Source organism: Hylobates moloch, unplaced genomic scaffold, assembly GCF_009828535.3.
Source record: "Hylobates moloch isolate HMO894 unplaced genomic scaffold, HMol_V3 SCAFFOLD_23, whole genome shotgun sequence".
Lineage (NCBI taxonomy): Eukaryota > Metazoa > Chordata > Mammalia > Primates > Hylobatidae > Hylobates > Hylobates moloch.
The window spans coordinates 38,023,401-38,041,292 of record NW_026652298.1 but is presented as its reverse complement, the minus strand read 5'-3'; the positions used below and the strand labels follow the sequence as shown (position 1 = coordinate 38,041,292).

The 17,892-nt window shown below is 49.0% G+C and overlaps 1 long non-coding RNA gene across 1 annotated transcript; it reads right to left on the bottom strand.

The window, feature by feature from the left end:
* Positions 1 to 13,848: 13,848 nt before the first annotated feature.
* LOC131382391 (uncharacterized) lies at positions 13,849 to 15,290 on the bottom strand. The gene is made up of 3 exons (XR_009211833.1): positions 15,192 to 15,290; positions 14,482 to 14,611; positions 13,849 to 14,093 (listed from the first exon to the last, which is right to left on the bottom strand). It is a non-coding gene; the product is annotated as an uncharacterized LOC131382391 (long non-coding RNA).
* Between the last annotated feature and the right edge of the window lie 2,602 nt (positions 15,291 to 17,892).

Sequence of the window (17,892 nt, the reverse complement as noted above, 5' to 3'; positions counted from 1 at the left end):
TCTCTTTCAATGAGTTGATTGCCCATTGATCACACCCAGCCAGTGGGGTCCAGAAGACAAGACACTGGACCTGAGATTGAATCCCAGCTCTGAAAGTTGCCACCTGGGTACCTCAGGCAAAGCCTGGTTTACCTCTCTGGGGAGGTAAACTCTGGGGAGGATTTCCCCCTCCCGAATAAGAAGGTAAGGACTTGCTAAGGGAAAGCCCTTCATCCCTTCACCCTTCCTCTTCTTTCTGCCTAGAACATCAGTGTGAGGTGTGGAGGCACAGCAGTCATCTTGCAACCATGAGACAACAGGCTTGAGAATGAGGTCTATGCTAAGGACAGAGGAACAGAACTGGGTCTCCAGTTCCTGTTCTGGAAAATGAGGATATTCTAATACCTGCCTTGCTCATCTCAAAGAGTTTTGGGAGACCCAAAAGAAAAAGTGAATGAGCAGGTGCTTTATGTATAAACATGAAACACAGCCTAGAAAGAAACATAATCTGTTCTTGTTAGTCTTAGGTCTGCCACTTATGGTGTGACCTTGGGCAAATTCCACAAGTACTTTGAGTCTACATTTCCTCATCTGTAAGGCAGAGAAAAGAATTTTTTTTTTTTTTTTTGAGACGGAGTTTCACTCTCATTGCCCAGGCTAGAGTGCAGTGGCACGATCTTGGCTCACCGCAACCTCCATCTCCCAGGTTCAAGCGATCCTGCCCCAGCCTCCTGAGTAGCTGGGATTACAGGCGCCCACCACCACACCTGGCCAAAGTCCCTCAGCTGGGATTACAGGCATGAGCCACCACACCCAGCCCCAGCTAATTCTTAAAATTTTTATAGAGATGGGGTCTCCCTATGTTGCCCAGGCTGGTCTCAAACTCCTGGGCTCAAACAGTCCTCCCACCTCAGCCTCCTGAAGTGCTGGGATGACGGGTGTGAGCTGCCATGCCCAGCCTGGCCTGCCTTTCAGACTCCCCGCTATCCAGGATGCCTCTGACTGGCCCCTCCAAATTATCAGTAAGACCTCTGCCTGTGTGAGACAAGAACAGAACCACAAAGAAGTTCCCTCCTCCTGTGAGTGATCAAGTCCCAGCCATCTGGAGAAACCAAGGTGAAAAAGTGACTGAGAAGCTGTCAACAGATAAATTACCCAACTTAGCAAGCCACACTCACAGAAAGGGATCTTATCTTTACAGAGATCCCATATTTTCCATGAAAGCACCTTTATTATCATCACCTGTTGGAAACAGAATGGGTAAAGAGAGACAGGGAAGGAAAAATATGAATGACCAATAATCTAATTTGCAGCAGATAAGCCCAGGAACAGCTGCGGAGGTGCCATGACTGCTCACAGCCCCACCGACATCGCAGTGTGACCATCTGTGTGAGCTCCCAGGCAGCGTCCAAAAAGTCAACCCCACCGGCACATGGATGCTGCCCGGAACACTTGGCCAAGAGGCGTCTCTGTATTCAGCTCCAGATGCTGACATTGGCCTGGTGATGATTGTGACCCCCTCATCCTCACCCCATTTGGATTTTAACACGTGCCACCGTGTCTGAGCTGTTCTTAGGCCTCAAAACAGTAACCAGGAGTCAAGGCATAAAGCAGGGTGGCCCTGACAGCTCCTTGCTGGGGGAACTGACTTCTCTGAAGGCAAAATGCATGGATTAACAAAGCCTGAGGATACAGAATATTTGAAATCCACACAGAAACTTGGTGCCCTTCCTGTCACCACAGAATTAGCCCTGGGGTTTACAGTCATGCAATGGATACTGATGTTTTAGTCAATGATGAACTGCATATGCAACAGTGGTTTTTTTTTTTTGTTTTTGTTTTTCCTGAGACAGGGTCTCACTCTGTCACCCAAGCTGGAGTGGAATGCAGTGTGGCACACTCTTGGTTCAATGCAGCCTCGACCTCCCAAGGCTCAAGCAATCCTCCCACCTCAATCTCCTGAGTAGCTGAGACTATAGGCATGCATCACCATGCCCAGCTAATTTGTGTATTTTCATAGAGACAGGGGTCTCACTATATTGCCCAGGCTGGTCTCAAACTCCTGGACTCCAGCAATCTGCCCATCCCAGCCTCCCAAAGTGCTGGGATTACAGGCGTAAGCCACCACGCCCAGCCTGCAACAGTGGCTCTATAAGGTTATAATACAGTATCTTTACTGTACCTTTTCTATGTTTAGATGTGTTCAGATACACAAATACATACCATTACATTACAATTGCCTACAGTATTCAGCACCATAGCCTGCTGTACAGGTATGTATTGCTCACCACATAGCATCGGTGTGTAGTAGGCTGTGCCATCTAGGTTTGTGTAAGTACACTTTGTGATGCTCGTACAATGACTAAATCACCTAATGATGCATTTCTTAGAACATACGTATTCCCATCATTAAACGATGCAGGACTATATTTCTATTAATGATCCTGCCATCTTCTTCCCCATCCTCTAGACTTGCTGATCATCTTGGATTCCACTTTTTTTTTTTTTTTCTTTTGAGACGGAGTCTCACTCTCGCTCAGGCTGGGGTGTAGTAGCAAGATCTCGACTCACTACAACCTTCACCTCCCAGGTTCAAGCAATTCTCCTGCCTCAGCCTCCCGAGTAGGTGGGACTACAGGTGCACACCACCACACCTGGCTAATTATTGTATTTTTACTAGAGACGGAGTTTCGCCATGTTGACCAGGCTGGTCTCAAACTCCTGACCTCAGGTGATCCACCCACCTCAGCCTCCCAAAGTGCTGGGATTACAGGCGTGAGCCACCGTGTCCAGCCAAAATTTTCTTTTTAAAAAGCAGACTATCTTCTCCAGGTCGTAACAGAAGAGGAAGTCAGGTGCTCAAAATAAGAGGGGGACTCGATGCACTGTTGCTAGATTGGAAATGGAGGGGCCACATGGAAAGAACCAGAGAGTGGCCTCTAGGAGTGGAGAGCAGCACCCAGCAGACAGCCAGCAGGGAAACCGGGGCCTCATCCTACAGATGAAAGGATAGAATCGCCCCCACCTCCATGAGCTTGGAAGTGGGCTCTTTCCTGGAACCTCTGGATGAGTGCCTGGCCAGCTCACACCTTGATTTCAGCCTTTCCGGGTCCTGAGCAGAGGGCCCGGTAGAGCTTGCCTAGACTTCTGACCTATGGAACTGTGAGATGATAAGTGGATGCTGGTTTATGCTGCCACATTGTGTGGTCATTTGTTACTCAGCAATAGAAAACTAATACAGTCTCCTAACTGGGGCCAGTTACCAAAAGAAGACATTTGGGGGGCAGAGGGGAGTCTCCACGACTAGCTTTGTCTTCTTCACACATCTCCTCCCCCTCTAGAAAGCCTTCCCAGCCCCAGTGGGTACTGTCCTATGTTGGTGGGTGTCTCCCACTCCCTTGGCCCTGGGCAAACACTGCCTGTAGGCAGGAATTCTCTGCTCCTCTATGACTTCACCTTCTTCTTCTCCAAAGCACCTAACACAGAGCAAGCACACAATAAATATTTGCTGATTCAGCCATTTTCTTTCATCTCCTGTGACCAGCAGGACCAATGAAAGGTTCAAAAACTGCCTGGCCACAGGCAGACAGAGAGCCTTTCCCATCAGACTCTGGCTTCATGGCTTCCCGGGATTCACAAAGTGCCTGGGGTGGTAACACGCCATTTCTGAAGCTTTGCCTTTTTTTTTTTTTTTTGAGGCAGAGTCTCACTCTGTCGCCCAGGCTGGAGTGCAGTGGCGTGATCTTGACTCACTGCAACCTCTGCCTCCCGGGTCCAAGCAATTCTCCTGCCTCAGTCTCCCGAGTAGCTGGGACTACAGGTGCACGCTGCCATGCCTGGCTAATTTTTTGTATTTTGGTAGAGACGGGGTTTCACCGTGTTGCCCAGGCTGGTCGTGAACTCCTGAGTTCAGGCAATCCACCCACTTCGACCTCCCAAAGTGCTGGGATTACAGGCTTGTGCCACCGCGCCCGCTCAGCCGCTTGGCCTTTGATTAATACTGGCCAGTCATGCTTTCAAGCGCCATTTCTGTGAATCATGTCCTGGGTTTTTAGGCTGATGTGCAACTGACTTTGTAAAACAAAGGAAGTGAGAATGAGGTCTCACAAATGCATTACTTGTATTTTGTTCAACAACAAACTTATCCTGAATGTCTGTTGTGTCCATGCACCAAGCTCAACCCTGGAGACAGAGAAAAAAACTAGAGTGATCCTTACTGTAGAGCTTTAATCAAAGTACCCCCAATCACAGAGGTAATTGTGGAGTCTGTGGCAGTTTGGAAATGAGGAGACCAAATTTCCTCAAGTCAGACAAATGAGTGACAACAGAATCAGGTCTTCTCCAGGCAGACGGTGGGTGGGGTTCCCTTCTGTGTTCTTCCCTGCCCCCATGACTCTGGGCCTGTCTTCTGTGCCCCACCCTGGACCTCAATAACATGTATATGATGTCACTGTCTAGATGTGCAACAGCCTTGGCAAATTTCATCCAAAGCCCCCAAACACAGATTAAAAAATACATCTAGGCCAGGCGCAGTGGCTCATGCCTGTAATCCCAGCACTTTGGGAGGCCAAGGCAGGTGGATCACTTGAGGCCAAGATTTTGAGACCAGTCTGGGCAACATGGTGAAACTCTGTCTCTACTAAAAATACAAAAATTAGCCAGGTGGGGTGGCAGGTGCCTGTAATCCCAGTTACTCAAGAGGCTGAGGCACGAGAATCTCTTGAACCTGGGAGGTGGAGGTTGCAGTAAGCCAAGATTATGCCACTGCACTCCAGCCTGGGCAATAGCACAAGACTATGTCTAAAAAATAAATTAATTAATTAAAAATAAATCCATAGCATTTGCACAGACCCTTATAGTTTACAAGGCAGTGTCATATTCATTCTCAGTTAACCCTCCTAAGTAGCCCAAGAAGTTAGGTGGGGTAGAGATTACTATCTCCGTTTTACAAATAAGAAAACTGAGGCTCAGAGACTAGAAGTGATTTACCCAAGTCACACAGTGTTCTTCTCTTTTTACCATTTGGATGTAGTCTTGGGACTAGATGGGAACTCAAATGGAGATTAGCCAAGCTCAAGCTGACCTTAGTAGCTGATGATCTGAGAGCTTTCAAAGAACTCACATCTTTCTTATCTCACTTGGTTCTCAGAACAATCTCATCGGATTAACAAAGCAAATATAATGTCACCAGAGATTGGATCAGAACTAGTCCCCAATTCTGATTCCAATGCTCTTTCCATACACTAGGGGAGGCCTTCCCACCACTCACGTTCTACTGTTGCTCCTTTAGTCTTAAAGGGTCAAACCCAAAAGAAGATTGACACCCTTCTTTCGTGTGTCCACAAAAGACCTACTTAAAATGACTTTTAATCTCACTATGTGTTCCCCCTACCAAAAACTGGCCCTACAAACAGCCCTTCTCCCTTCTGGTTTTAGGATTACTTTACTTTCACCCACCCAAGCGGGAGTGCAGTGGGGCCATCAAAGCTCACCGCAGCCTCAACCTCCTGGGTCAAGGGATCCTCCCACCTCAGCCTCCTAAGTAGCTAGAACTACAGGCATGCACCACCACATCCAGCTTTTTTTTTTTTTTTTTTTTTTTTTTTTGAGACAAGACTCTCGCTCTGTCACCCAGGCTGGAGCGCAGTGGTGTGATCTTGGCTTACTGCAATCTCTGCCTCTTGGGTTCCAGCAATTCTCCTGCCTCAGTCTCCTGAGTAGCTGGGATTACAGGCACGCGCCACCACGCCCAGCTAATTTTTGTATTTTTAGTAGAGATGGGGTTTCACCATGTTGGTCAGGCTGCTCTCAAACTCCTGACCTCGTGATCTGCCCGCCTCAGCTTCCCAAAGTGCTGGGATTACAGGTGTGAGCCACCACGCCTGGACAACACTCAGCTAATTTTTTATTTTTATTTCTTGTATTTTTATTATTTTATTCTTTGTATTGTTTATATTTGTTGCCTAGGCTGGTCTCGAATTTCTGGCCTCAAGGGAACCTCCTGCCTCAGCCTCCCAAATCACTGAGATTACAGGCATGAGCCATGGCGCCCGGCCTAGAACTGATTCTTTAGAACTCAAATACCAGAGAGAATAGAATCTGTTCACTCATTTACCAACCATTTTCTGAGCAGAATAACACACTGGGCTAGTCATGAGGAGTTAAAGAAATGAATCAGATATAGTCCCTGCTAACAAGAAGCTCACAATCTCGTGGAACTGATGAAAACACTCATAAATACATGATGGGATAAAACAAATGTCACAATAAAGTTGTAAACAAAGGACTGCAGAGGAACACGGAAGACAGCAATAATCCTAACTGATGAGAAGAAAGTGTCTTCATGAAAAAAGAGGCATTTGGGCTGGGCCTTGAAGGATGAATGGGGACTCCTGACGAGTAGGAAGATGCAGGCTGAGAAAAGAGCATAAATATTCGGATAACAGGGATGTCTCCCCAGGAAGGCCACACAAAGTGCTCCTTGGCCCCCAACCTCACAGTAAGACTAGCTGGGATCCAGCTCAGACCCTCAGGCTAGATCTAGGTGGATCCAACCCCCAATTTGAGGGGAAACCCAAGACAGCTCGAGACAACTAGACACCACTTGCTCCTTTTTCTCTTTTGTTGAGATGGTCTCACTCTGTTGCCCGGGCTGGAGTGCAGTGGCACAATCTTGGCTCACTGCAACCTCCTCCTCTTGGGTTCAAGAGATTCTCCTCCCTCAGCCTCCCAAGTAGCTAAGATTACAGGCATGCACCACCACACCTGGCTAATTTTTGTATTTTTAGTAGGAATGGGGTTTCACCATGTTGGCCAGGCTGCTCTCAAACTTCTGACCTCAAGTGATCTGCCTGCCTTGGCCTCCCAAAGTGCTGGGATTACAGGCGTGAGCCACTGCGCCTGGCCACTTGCTCCCTTTTCTAGAGCTCTGCAGGATCTATAGCCTGTACCATCAAATTCTTTTTTTTTTTTTTTTTTTTTGAAACTGAGTGTCTTACTCTGTCACCCAGGCTGGAGTGCAATGGTGTGGTCTTGGCTCAATGCAACCTCCGCCTCCCTGGTTCAAGCAATTCTCCCGCCTCAGCTTCCCGAGTAGCTAGGACTACAGGCACTTGCCACCACACCCGGCTAATTTTTGTATTTTTAGTAGAGACAGAGTTTTCACCATGTTGGCCATTCTGGTCTTGAACTCCTGACCTCGTGATCCATCCACCTCAGTCTCCCAAAGTGCTGAGATTACAGGCATGAGCCACCGGGCCCGGCCTCAAATTCTTTATTTATTTATTTATTTATTTATTTATTTTGAAACAGGGTCTTGCTCCATCACCCAGACTGCAGTGCCAGTGGCGTGATCATGGCTCACTGTAGCCTCAACCTCCCGGGCTCAAGCAATTCTCCCACCTTAGCCTCTCAAGTAGCTGGGACTACAGGCACACGCCACCGTGCCCAGGTAATTTTTTTTTTTTTTTTTTTTTTTTTTTTGAGATGGAGTCTCCCTCTGTCACCCAGGCTGGAGTGCAGAGGCACGATCTTGGTTCACTGCAACCTCAGTCTCCTGGGTTCAAGTGATTCTCCTGCCTCAGCCTCCCCGAGTAGCTGGGACTACAGGCACATGCCATCATGTCCAGCTAACTTTTTTGTATTTTTAGTAGAGACAAGGTTTCACCATGTTGGCCAGGCTGGCCTCGAACTCCTGACTTCAGGTGATCCACCTGCCTCAGCCTCCCAAAGTAGTGAGATTACAGGCGTGAGCCACTGCGCCCAGCCAATTTTTGTATTTTTTGTAGCTAGGGTTTCACCATGATGCCCAGGTTGGTCTCAAACTCCTGAGCTCAAGCCATCCACCCACTTTGGCCTCCCAAAGTACTAGGATCACAGGCATGAGCCACTGCGCACGGCCTGTACCTCCAAATTCTAACCGCCCTCTGAACTACTCTCATTTTCTTTCCTATAGTTAGCTCTTGTGTTTTCTTTTCCCAGCTACTCTAAAATACCAGTCTCCTGATTCCTTGACAACATAGCCAGGGGGTATATATACCCTGTTGCAGCTACTATCAGGTTAGGCACACCACAGGCACTCCCAACCTATTTGTTGACTGCTAAAGTCTACAGGTCTAAGAATCACAAGATGGACAGGGCACAGTGGCTCATGCCTGTAATCCCTGCACTTTGAGAGGCCCAGGTGGGGGGGGGTGGATCACCTGAGGTCAAGAGTTCAAGACCAGCCTGGCCAACATGGTGAAACCCTGTCCCTACTAAAAATACAAAAATTAGCCAGGTGTGGTGGTGGGAGGAGCCTATAATCCCAGCTACTCTGGAGACTGAGGCAGGAGAATCGCTTGAACCCGAGAGGCAGAGGTTGCAGTGAGCCAAAATCATGCCACTGCATTCCAGCCTGGGTGACAGAGCAAGACTCTGTCTCAAAAAAAAAAAAAAAAAAAAAGAATCACAAGATGACTGTTTTACAAGCAAGCAGAATAAGAAGAGGCAGGATGTGTAACCCTGGTCAGGAATAGAGACATTGAAGGAATTAGGAGAAGGGATGTACTTCTGGTTTTTGGATTACATTTTACAGAAATGGTCTAAATTTAAGTCAAGGTGCTCGGACTTGCTCGATGACTATGTGGGACTGTCCTGTATCTCACCTTCTGCTCTTAGACCAAGGTCACAAGCTCAGTCTTTAATCCATTTTCCCACCTCCTGCTTGTCAACATCTTCCAATGAGACATGGTGTCTCATCTTTCCTCCTGGAAAGAGTAATGGGAAGGATGGCATAGATGCCAGTGCCAATATGGAGACCTCAAAACCAATGCCAGAGGAGAGAGGGGGCTGGAGGTGTGGGTGGGAAGGACTCTGAGACATGAAACAGCTTCCTCCTAGTTGGTCTCTAGTGAGCTGAGTCTCATCTGAAGTAAGACTTCAGGGAGGAACAGAACGGATAAACAGGGAAATCGGATTGGTTCAAAACCCAAACAGGTCACCGTCCCCCAAGGATGGGTCATGAACAAGCAATTAGGACAATCAGCTAGGAGTAGGCTGGGGAAGAGGCAGGTACGAAAAGTGCCAAAGCAGCCAGGCGTGGTGGCTAACGCCTGTAATCCCAGCACTTTGGGAGGCCAAAGTGGGTGGATCACGAGGTCAGGAGTTTGAGACCAGCCTGGCCAACATGGTGAAAGCCTGTCTCTACTAAAGATACAAAAAATCAGCCGGGCATGGTGGCACGTGCCTGTAGTCCCAGCTACTCGGGAGGCTGAGGCAGGAGAATCACTTGAACCCGACAGGCAGAGGTTGCAGTGAGCTGAGATAATGCCACTGCACTCCAGCCTGGCTAACAGGCAGACTCTCTCTCAAAAAAAAGAAAAAAAAAAAGAAAAGCGCCAAAGCACTGGTGGGTTCAGGAGCATAAAACTTTGGTTTTAGGGATTATTTAGTCCAACTCTCTTCTGTAATACCCTAGTTGAGGTCCTCAAACTTTCCTTCCTGTAATAGTCTAATCTTCTTCTAACAACTGTCTTTCTCTTCCTCTTTGACCCTTTTAATTCGTCCTCCACGTTACAGCCACAGCGATCTTTCTACAACACAGATCTGATCATGTCTTGCTGCCCTCAGGATAAGGTCTGAAGTTCACATGTTCTACCAAGGCCCTTGACTCCTGAGACCACACGGACCTTCAAATCTCATCTCTCTTCACCCTCACCCTCCTCTACATTCCTCTGACAATATTCCCCAAAGACGCAACAGACTTACTCCAGTCTGCCAAAGGAATTCCAGTTTCAAGGGCTAGCTCAAATGTCTTCTCTTCAATTAAATCTAACCTGACCCACTCACTTCCCCTAGGATATTAGTTTCTCTTCCATACTTCAAAACACCTTAGTGTAGTATTGCATTCATTACCCTGACTGGTATTCATTTGCAGAAAATGAGAGACCATCATGGTGAGGGATAGATTTTGACTTCTCATAACCCTCTCTGTCCTTAGTTAGCACGCAGAAGTCCGCGGTCCCAAAAAAAAAAAAAAAGTTTACTTAAAGAATGAATGCTCTTAGACTAGGCGTGGTGGCTCACACCTGTAATCCCAGCACTTTGGGAGGTCGAGGCAGGTGGATCACCTGAGGTCAGGAGTTCGAGACCAGCCTGGCCAACATGGTGAAACCCCATCTACTAAAAATACAAAAATTAGCTAGGCGTGGTGGCATGCACCTGTAATCCAGCTACTCAGGTGGCTGAAGCAGGACAATCGCTTGAACCCAGAGGGTGTAGGTTGCAGTGAGCTAAGATTGTGCAATTGCATTCCAGCCTGGGCAACAAGAACGAAACTCCGTCTCAAGAAAAAACAAAAAATTGAATGCTCTTCCTTTATGAACACACAGTGAGCTCCTGGAACAGCCCAGGTGAGACCTGGGTCATCTGATACCCAGATCAGGGCACTGCTTTCTGAGGCTGCTGATTCTGCCTGTTCTCCATGGCCATCCAGCTGGATGGCTCCTCAGTGACCTGGACTTTGAAACATCACTACGGTGACAGGCATTTGCAGAAGCAGGAACCCAAACTGCTGTCTCTAAGCAGAGCCTCTGTGCCTGTCCTAGTGCTTTGATTCCCAAGGGCTTTGAGCTGCACTGTAGGCGGCCACAGAGCAGGTGAGTCATCCCAGCCCACACCCGTTCTCTGCTGAAGGGCCCTAGCATCTGTCTGTCTTGGGTGTTATGGGAAATAGGTGCTCGGAACTGACTGGGGTCCCAGGGAGGGAGGACTGCCACTATGGACAAGGTCTCCCTCATCCCCAGTGGTGAAAGCAGGAGGAGTGATGGCCTTCATCTATCAGAACAAACATAAAGGGACTTGGGAGCACAAGTGATGGCCTCAGAAAAGCTGCAGCATGTGATAAAAGTCAAGGGACACAGCTCACCACTCTGCTGGACCCCATCTGGAGAGTCGAATACATGGGGTCTGGGGGGCCTTTTACCTAAGCAGCCTGTTCTCCACTGCCTGCCCTCGTTAGTGTCTCTTCATTTCCCCAAATTCGAAGCTCTCTTGCCAGACGCAGTGGCTTATGCCTCTAATCCCAGCACTTTGGAAGGCCAAGACGGGTGGATTACCTGAGGTCAGGAGTTCGAGAGCAGCCTGGCCAACAGGGTGAAACCCTGTTTCCACTAAAAATACAAAAATTAGCTGGGTGTGGTGGCACGTGCCTGTAGTCCCAGCTACTCGGGAGGCTGAGGCAGGAGAATCGCTTGAGCCTGGGAGGTGGAGATTGCAGTGAGCCAAGATCACGCCACTGCACTCCAGCGGGGGTGACAGAGTGAGACCCTGTCTCAAAAAAAAAAATAACCCAAAAAACTAAATTTGAAGCTCTCAAGGAAAACACAAGGAATTTCTCCCTAGGAGTGCCCCACCATCACCCTAGACTCAACCAGGATATTTATCATACAGCTGAATATTGTTTTTAAGCAAAGTTAACATGTAAAGTAGAGGAAGACATCTTCACTTTACAAACCCCTTTCCCCATAAAGGGCTCCCCTGATGCGTGCATTCACTGGCGGCTCGCTAGTTTAAGGTCCTGGAGAGATTCAAGTACTATTGCAGAATAATCCCTGTCCCCTCACAACAAGGAAAATAAATTACATGCCCAAATTACTGTAACACAGGGAGTAACGTAAGAAATCCTTCAGGGAAGGGTAACAAAGGTAAGTTTGGGAATCTGGAGGCAAATGAGATCCAAGGGACACAATGGGGCAGGTGGCATGTGAACTGGGCTTGGATGTTGCCATTCAGAAACAGGTGAAACGGCCTCCCGGATGGAGGAGCCATCAGCAGCAAAGGAATAGATGGATGGAATGACAGATGATGGATGGAATGAAATGTTAGGCACTCCACGTGGAACTCCACAAGGGTGAGCTGAAACAGCACCTTCCACACACTCGAGCCCCAGGGATACAAGTACGGGCACAAGGAAAAGGCTCTGACTTGCAAAGGTACAAGATAAACCCAAATACTGCAGCAGCAGGGTTTATTCTTTCTTTTTTTTTCAAGACAGGGTCTTGCTCTGTCGCCCAGGCTGGAGCGCAGTGGCCTGATCACAGCTCACTGCAGCCTCAACCTCCTGGGCTCAAGGGATTCTTCCACCTCAGCCTCCCAAGCAGCCAGGACTAAAGGCGTGCGTCACCATGCCCAGTTTTTTTTTTTTTTTTTTTTTTGAGAGGGAGCCTCACTTTGTCACGCAGACTGGAGTGCAGTGGCATGATCTCCACTTACTGCAAGCTCTGCCTCCCGGGTTCATGCCATTCTGCTGCTTCAGCCTCCCAAATAGCTGCGACCACAAGCACCCGCCACCACGCCTGGCTAATTTTTTGTATTTTTAGTAGAGACAGGGTTTCACCGTGTTAGGATGGTCTCAATCTCCTGACCTCATGATCCGCCCGCCTCGGCCTCCCAAAGTGCTGGGATTACAGGCATGACCCACCGCACCCGGCCATGCCCTGCTAATTTGTTTTTAATTTTTTGTAGAGATGGTGGTCTCACTGTTGCCCAGACACAGGGTTTATTCTGAGTGTGAAGGGTGTTAGAATGGACTTTGGGATTAGACCAGAGTTCAAATGCCAGCTCTCCTCTTAACAGCTGTGTAATCTTCCACACATTCCCTAACCAGTCTTAGTTTTCTCACCTGTGAGCTCTCTGACTTTTTTTACCTAATAAATTGCTATGAAATTAAATGAGATCTAGATATGAAGCATCTGGCACAGCACGTCAGGCACATAGCATGTGATCAATATACATCAGGTTCCTTTTCCATGCTTGAGGGGCTTAGATTATAAACAACAGCTGAAAGACTTCATGGGACCCTCCAGGAAAGAAGAGGCCAGTAAAAAGGGGACACGGCAGTAAAGCAAGAGGAAGGCATGGAAGAAATGGCTCGGCGCTTTCCAGCAGAGGTTTCTGCTCCACAGCAGGCCACTTGCAGGGTGCTGGTGAAACTCACCCACCAAACTGGTTGTTGGTTCATCCCTGAACGCTATGTTCCAGCAGCAGCACCAGCGATGCAATTAGCAGAACTGAGCTCGTGGGTGGAGCCATGGGGAGGAGTTCAGCAGGGAGAGAGGTAGTACCCTGGGCTCCTGCCCAGACTGTGGGAGTATTAGGAATCAAGGGGTGGGTAAAGAGGGCTTCAGAGAGACTCTTTTTGTTTGTTTATTTGTTTTGAGACACAGTCTCATTCTGTTGTCCAGGCAGGAGTGCAGTGGTGCAATCTCAGCACACTGCAACCTCTGCCTCCCGGGCTCAAGCAATTCTCCTGCCTCAGCCTCCCAAGTAGCTGGGATTACAGGCACCCGCTACCATGCCCGGCTAATTTTTGTATTTTTAGTAGAGACAGGGTTTTGCCATGTTGGCCAGGCTGGTCTCAAACTCCAGACCTTAGGTGATCCGCCCACCTCGGGATTACAGGTGTGAGCCACTGTGCCCAGCCCAGACTCTTTTTTTAATTCCAAAAGCTAACCTCCACTAGGAAAGCCAAGCACAAGTCCAAGGTTTTTTTCCAGACTTTCATGCCCGCCCTTTTAACCTGAAGAAGCTGGCCTATGACAAGCCAACAGGAGACATGGCAAAAGGCACAGGACTCATCTCTGCAGAGACCCTCCAAGTCCCATGGAGAAGAGGCCCCGCTAAGGCTCCTCAGGGAGGTTTACCATCTAAGCCTATTTATGTCTGCTCCTCACTCATTCATTCATTCCACAAACATTCACAGGGGAACTACTATACACCAGATAAGACTCTGGATGGGAAGATGACAGCTTAGCTGTTCATACCTCCGTCCCTCAAGCTGTTTCACTAGTCAGTTTCTTTATCTGTCCAATGGAGGAAACCGGGTTTATGGGAAGATGCAATGAGACAATGGACATGCCTGACACAGACTAAGTGTTCAAGAAATGTACCTATTTTTATGGTAGTAGAAGCAAGATTGCCTGTGATGCTGTTTATCTTTCATTTGCCTCTTCAGGTACATTTCTCCTTTTCCATCCTGCACTGCACCCTGGAATCGGTCTGTATGCGCTGCATCAAGATGCTCTTGCCCTCTGACTGCCAGCTGGGCTTGGTCCATGTGGAGCCTGGAATCAAAACTAGAGGGAGGGAGAAGGTGGGGACAGGGTTTTGGTTTTTATTCCTCCAAGTCCCTTTTTGAGCTCCTTGACTTAAAGTCCCGGCTCTAGTAAGATCGCCCACCACACAGCCTGCCTCCAGGTACGGAGGTGGTAAGATCCCACTGTCACCAGCCCCAGAATATTCCACATTCCATAGCAGTTTCCCTATATCCTGCCTCAAAGCCCCCAGTTTAAATGTCCCCAATTTAATCTGTTTTCTGCTGGATCCTGACTAATACACAGGGTGTAGGAGAACAAGGGCAGGCCTGGGAATCGGGAGACCTGAATTTAAGTCTCATCTTTGCCACCAGCTCCCTCTGTGACCCTGGGCCACATTTTTCCATTTCCAGGCCTCAAGCTTCCTCACCTTTAAAATGAGTGGGTTGGGTCCGGACACAGTGGCTCATGCTTGTAATCCCAGCCCTTTGGGAGGCAGAGGCAGGGGTATTGCTTGAGGCCAGGAGTTTAAGTCTGGACAACATAGTGAGACCCTGTCTCTAAAAAAAAATATATATATATATAGACATATACATATATAGACTATATATAGACATATACATATATAGAGTATATATAGACATATATATAGACTATAGACATATACATATATAGACTATATATAGACATATATATAGACTATATATAGACATATATAGACATATATAGTCTATATATATAGACTATATATAGACTATATATAGACTATATATAGACTATATATAGACATATATAGACTATATATAGACTATATATAGACATATATAGACATATATAGACTATATATAGACATATATAGTCTCTATATAGACATATATAGTCTCTATATAGACATATATAGAGACTATATATATAGACATATATAAATATATATATAGACGCATATACACCCACACACAAATGAGTGGGTTGGACTATATGGCTGTTTCATGATCCAATTCCCTGCCACTTCTAGGTGTTAAGTTACAGGAGGAGGACACAGATGAGAATAAAAGCTCCCTAGTGAATATGGCAATGATGGCCAGGTTGGCCACTAAGCAGCTCTCCCCACTCTCCACCCTTGTATCAGCTCATTCTTACCCAGAAGTCACGTAACTCCTTTCCAAGGACTTTCCTTCTCCTCTCAGGCCATCAGGGTACCAGATGTCTAAATGATCTCCACTCCAAAGCAACAGCCAAGAAAACTCAGGAAATTAAAAATAAATTCCTTTTCCTTTCAGTAACTCACTGCCCAGCCCTGGGTTAGCTGCAGAGGTCCCTTCCCAGGTTCCAGTATACCCAGGGGGCCAAACAGGGAAGCCGTTCCACGCTGACACCAAAACATTCTCACAGGGAGTGATCTCTCTCTGCCCTAGGAAACGCTGGGGACACAGCTGGCTTGCAGGGCAGAGGGAGTGACCTAAACCAGCATCCTGTCAGAAGACATGCAATGCCCTGCATTGAGATCCCTGTCAGTGGGCAGGTTTCAAAGAGAGGCCAGGCAGGGTGCAGTGGCTCATACCTGTAATCCCAGCAGAGGCTGCAGCGGGAGACTCGCTTGAGATAAGAAGTTTGAGACCAGCCTGGTGACAGAGCGAGAAGCCCAATTTATTTTATTTTTGAGACGGAGTTTCACTCTTGTTGCCCAGGCTGGAGTGCAGTGGCACGATCTTGGCTCATGGCAACCTCCACCTCCTGGGTTCAAGCGATTCTCCTGCCTCAGCCTCCTGAGTAGCTGGAATCACAGGACTGTGCCTCCACACAGGCTAATTTTGTATTTTTAGTAGACGGGTTTTACCATGTTGGTCAGGCTGGTCTCAAACTCCCAATCTCGAGTGATCCACCTGCCTTAGCCTCCCTAAGTACTGGGATTACAGGCGTGAGCCACAGCGCCCGGTCAACTTTTTTGTTTTTGTGTTTTAGATGGAGTCTGGCCTTGTGAGGCAGGCTGGAGTGCAGTGGTGTGATCTCGGCTCACTGCAACCTCTGCCTCCCAGCTTCAAGCAATTCTCCTGCCTCAGCCTCCCGAGTAGCTGGGACTACAGGCGCCTGCCACCACGCCGGCTAATTTTTGTATTTTTAGTAGAGACAGGGTTTCACCATATTGCCCAGGCTGGTCTGGAACTCCTGACTTTGTGATCCACCCGCCTCAGCGTCTCAAAGCGCTGACATTACAGGCTTGAGCCACCGCACGCAGCGTTAGCAAAAATTATTTTAAATAAAAAATTAGCCTGGTGTAATGATGGACACCTGTAGTCCCACCTGCTGGGAAGGCTGGGGCAGGAGGATCGCTGGAGCCTGGGAGTTTTGAGACTGCAGTGAGCTGAGATCGGGCTACTGCACTCCAGCCTGGGCAACAGAGCGAGACTCCGTCTCAAAAAAGACAAAAAAGCAAAAAACTAAATTAGCCGCGCATGGTGGCGTGCACCTGTAATTCCAACTACTCGGGAGGCTGAGGCGGGAGGATCACCTGAGCCCAGGGAGTTCCAGGTTGCAGTCTCAAAAAGAAAAAAGAAAAGAAAAAAGAGTAGAAAAGAGAGGAAGGAAGGAAGGAAGGAAGGAGGGAGGGAGGGAAGGAGGGAGGGACGGAGGGAGGGAGGGAAGAAGGGAGGGAGAGAGGGAAGGAAGGAGGGAGGGAAGGAAGGAAGGAAGGAAGGGAGGGAGGGAGGAAGGAAGGAAGGAAAGGGAGGGAGGAGGAAGGAAGAAAGGAGGGGAGGGAGGAAGGAAGGAAGGAGGATGAAGGAAAGAAAGGGAGGGAGGAAGGAAGGAAGGAAAGGGAGGGAGGAAGGAAGGAAGGAAAGGGAGGGAGGAAGGAAAGGGAGGGAGGGAGGAAGGAAGGGGAGGGAGGGAGGGAGGGAGGAAGGAAGGGGAGGGAGGGAGGGAGGGAGGAAGGAAGGAAAGGGAGGGAGGAAAGAGAAGCTAACGACCACTTGATCCTAGTAAGGCCTTCTCAGTTCCGAAAATGACTGATTCAGGGAACCCCAAGAACCACAAGAGTCATTCTATTCAGATGATGACCCTCCCTGACCCTCCTGGTTTCTGGAGTTTTCATCCGCCGTAAGGGCTGCCCTTCGGTTTTCAATTACAGGCGGAGAGGGCGGTTCGTTTCTGGCGGGGAAGGGATGTGATATTCCGGCAGGAGAATCTCCTAAAACTCTCATTTCCTGTTTGCCCTGGGCGCTGGCCTCAGGTGGGAACCTCACCCCGATAACTGAGGGCAGCAGTCGGCCTTGGGCGTTCTTCCGTCACCCGTGTCTCCAGAACCTCGCGGACTCAATGGCAAGTCACTGCGCAAGTTCAGGGCCTTTTCGGTCCCGATCGAAGATCTGGAGATCTCGAGGCTTCCCGGTCGTCCGCCCCACAGCCCACGAGGCGGACCGACCTGCGGGGTGAGGCACGGGGAGCGCATGGCAGCCCCGGCCTCGGCCTCCAGGCGCCCTCCCAGCCACGCGGTGAAGGCCTGAGAGGACAGAGGTTCGCTGCCCTCCCCATCCCACCGGCAGCGACCGCAAGGCCCGGGAGCTGAATCCGCGGTGTGAGGCGGCGGAAGGCGGGAGCAGCCTCCGCGGCTGAGGGGGCAGGGCCGGCGCTGGCGGCCACGGAGCTTGCGCGTCGCTGGCCTCGGAACCCAGGGACGCGAGCCAGCGCTGGGAGCTGGCGGAGAGGCGGCTCTGCCACCCGGCTCAGGCAGTGGGCGCCTCCCGCCGCGAGGCTCTCCCGAGCGCAGCGTTCTGGAAGCGCCGCCGCTACGTGTCTCCGTCTGCGCCTGCGCTGACCCCAGCCCGGGACTCGGTCCGAGGCG